Raw genomic sequence first — 3,609 nt, 5'->3', positions numbered from 1 at the left:
ATCACTTTTCCTCCATTTCTTCCTGCACACCCAATGTGTGTGTGTGTGTTTTTTTTTTTTAATATTTTTGCTATAGGGCATGTGCGCTCACCAGAAAGACAGAGAGAAACAGACATAAAGTGAGAAATCATCCTCCCCAGGGGGGATGGCCATGCCGCAATCCCTTTTCCTCCAGTCTCCTCTTGGGATATTGGGCACGCATGCACATGTGCCCAGCTAAGCCACCATGAGGACTCGAACTGCGGTCTACTACATGGGAGTCCAGCAACATAGCCATTACGCCATCTGCTGACTCCCCCAATATGTTTTCTAAACCACTAGTTCCAGGACTTGAACCACATGGTAGGCCATGTGGAATCCAGTCACCTTAACCACCACACTATCAATTGGCCCTTCCATGAACTTTTTGAAGTCCCCGCATATCTCCCTAAGGATTTGGCCCTGCTAGGGAGTATAATAGGAATCTATTGCTGCCCTCTGCTCTCCTCAAAAATATGAATAGGAGGAATAAGTGATTCTCTTAATACCATCTCATGGGGGTTGATACAGATATTTGTGAAAACACAGGTAAAGTATCTGGAATATAGACTCCATAATATCTCATCTTTAGCATGAATTGTCCTGGGCTGGTGAGTCCAGCCAGACCAGGCAAGGTTGATCATCTCCCAGACACTGTATGTAGCAAGGGAGTTTCTTGAGAGGGGACTTCTCTCTCTTAACCTTGTTGCCTGTACTCAGGAAACCATGAGAGTTCCCTAAAGGGAAATGCTGGCCAGATATGAACTAGCAAGACATCTAAACACAGGAAAACCCCCAAAGCTGTGTATCTCTGGTGACACATCAATCCAGTGACTTTGGAGCATAGTGTAATGGCCCAGCTTTCTTTCATGGATGTGTGCATGCACTACTTCAGTGATTTTCGGGTGAGGTGTTTTTTTGGAGGGGGAAAGCATGTGGGGAAAGAAAGGGGCTGTCGTGTGCTTTTTAAGAAAGCCTTTCCTCCCTCCTTACCCCTTACGATTAAGCAATTAAGAATCACTGGCAGGTAAGTCACTGGGAGCAAACAGGAACCAGCCCTGGGGAAAGCCCTGTCCTATTACTGAACAATAGCAGCTCCATTTAAGGTGAATGCATTGAGAAGACAGGAAATAACATGCTGTGTTGATAACATGCCTCACGATACATTGCAGCACTAGGTGTATCAGCAAGGCAATGCTCACCATCTGACCTGCCTCAGCCTATCCCAAGCCATCTACCTGATACAGTAAGATTGTTAGTTGTGTGGACATCTAGGGAAAAGCCCAAGGGAGGAGGAAGCTGCTGGTCTGTGAGCCTTATGATTTTCTTTCCTGAGCTGAGTCATGTCTTGGTGGGGCACCAGGAGCCCACACCTGCCTGAGTTTCTGAAACATATGGAAAACCCCAGAAGCCAGGATCCTTGACAGGTTTTACCTTGGATAACCCCTTATCAAGACCATTCCCCCTTGGTATTTCCAATTGCAACATCTTTAGGGCCCCTTTTTTTCTCCTCCTGACAGAATCTACATAGAAGGAGCAGGCCCACAAGTTCAGTGTAGATGCATAATCTACATAAAGCTTTCCCATGAAAATGGTGCCTTAAATATATTGCTAATTTCAGGACCAGCAGATGGCATAATGGTAATGTTGCTGGACTCCCACTTAATCAACACAGTTTGAGTCCCAAACCAGGCAGCTTAAAACTCACGCCAGGAGCATATGCATATGTGCCCAAAATCCTGAGAGGAGAAGGGATTGTGGCATGGCCAGCCCCTTTGGAGGGTGATTTCTCAGTTTCTGTCTCTCTGTCTCTGTCTCTCTGGTAACATATGTGTCCTATAGCAAAAAATCTCTCTCAAAAAATATATATTGCTAGGGACCAGCAGTTAGCGTAATGGCTATGTCACTGGGCTCCCATGTAGCAGACCATGGTTCAAGTCCCGGACCTGGTGGCTTAAACTCACACCTGGCGTGTGTGTGTGTGTGTGCCCAAGATCCTGAGAGGAGAATGGAGGAGAAGGGATTGCAGTGTGGCCATCCCCCCTGGGGGGTGATTTCTCGCTTTCTCTCTGTCTCTCTCTGTCTGTCTGGCGAGTGCACGAGCCCTGTAGCAAAAAACCTTTCCAAAAAAACCCTATATATATATATATATATATATTGCTAATTTAGCAATAATAATAAATATTTAGTGAGCACATACTGTGTCAGATACTGTATTTTCACAAAAGACAGAATTACTGTTATCCACATTTTACAGATGAGGAATTAAGACATAGAGAAATGGACCAGTAGATGGAATAGCAGTTACGTCTCTGGACTTCCTCATGGAGACCATAGTTCAAGTCTCGGACCTGGTGGCTTGAAACTCACACCAGGCATGTGTGCATGTGTGCCCAAAAATCCTGAGAAGAGAATGGAGGAGAAGGGATGATTAATCTCTTTCTGATGGTGAGCTGCATCTCTCACCAACTCTCTGGTGAGCACATGCACCTTATAGCAAAAATCTCTCAAGAAAAAGAAAAAAATCACTTCCTGAATTTTTCTCCATCACTTTTGGCTTTACTTTGCTTTCTTATTATTTTTTTTTCTTAATCGCAGGGGGCCTAGTATACTCCGCAGAGAGAGAGGAGAAAAAGAGAGGGAGAGAGAGGGAGAAAGCATTCTACAGTGGGAGTGTGATCATGCCGCAATTCTTTCTCCCTCCTGTGGGGATTTAGGGATGCATGTTTAGGTGCCCAGCATGTTTATCAAGCCATCTGGGTAGAAAACTGGAATTTGCCACGTGGGACATGGCTCCTTTTATCATTAGGCCATAGGGCTACCCTCACTTTTTGCTTTTCAATTCTCCATACGTGCTTCCATGTTTTTCTCTTATTATCATTTTTACTCTAAGAAAGAGAGAAACAAAAGGAAAGACGGGAAGGAAGGGGGTTGGAAGAGGAGAAGAGACAAGACGGGAAGAGAAGCTAGAAGAAAGGAAAAAAGAAAAACATAAATCCCATCTCCCTGTCAATTAACATGAAGTTAGACACTCGAATGCTAGAATCCTGGCTTGGGCTTCAAGATGCCTAAGGTGGTCCGACTTCTTGTGTGACAGTGGGTCAGTCCCACTTTCTGTATCCGTCCCACTTTCTGGCTCTGAGTCTTAACAATCCCAACTCTAAAATCGGAAATCTGCATCCACTTGATAACTCAAAAATCGTTTGCCCTTGGGACCAGCAGGTGGCGTGGTGGTTAAGGCGCTGGACACTCCCACATGGCCAACCAGGGTTCAAGTCCTGAATCTGGTGGCTTGCCTTCTCACTTCCTCTCTCTCTTACTCTCACCTCCTGTCTCTCTCTGGTCAAACTAAAAAATAAAAAAAAAAAAGAATGAATAAATAAAATAAAATAAGTAATTAAAAAAAATAGTTTGCCCTCATCAAAGAAGGCCTCCTAGGCTTCCCAGGCCACCTCTTTGCCCTCAACCAATACGGCGGCAGCACCGGACGCAACTTCCGTTCCCTCAGTCCCGCCCCTAAGAGGCGGCGCGTGTCAGTGATGGCCTGTGAGCTGGGCGCATGCGCCGCGGCGGGGGCAGGCCTGCGGTGGC

The sequence above is a fragment of the Tupaia chinensis genome, unplaced genomic scaffold, assembly GCF_000334495.1.
Source record: "Tupaia chinensis unplaced genomic scaffold, TupChi_1.0 Scaffold000422_1, whole genome shotgun sequence".
In the NCBI taxonomy this organism is placed as follows: Eukaryota; Metazoa; Chordata; class Mammalia; order Scandentia; family Tupaiidae; genus Tupaia; species Tupaia belangeri.
This window is presented reverse-complemented; position numbering follows the sequence as displayed.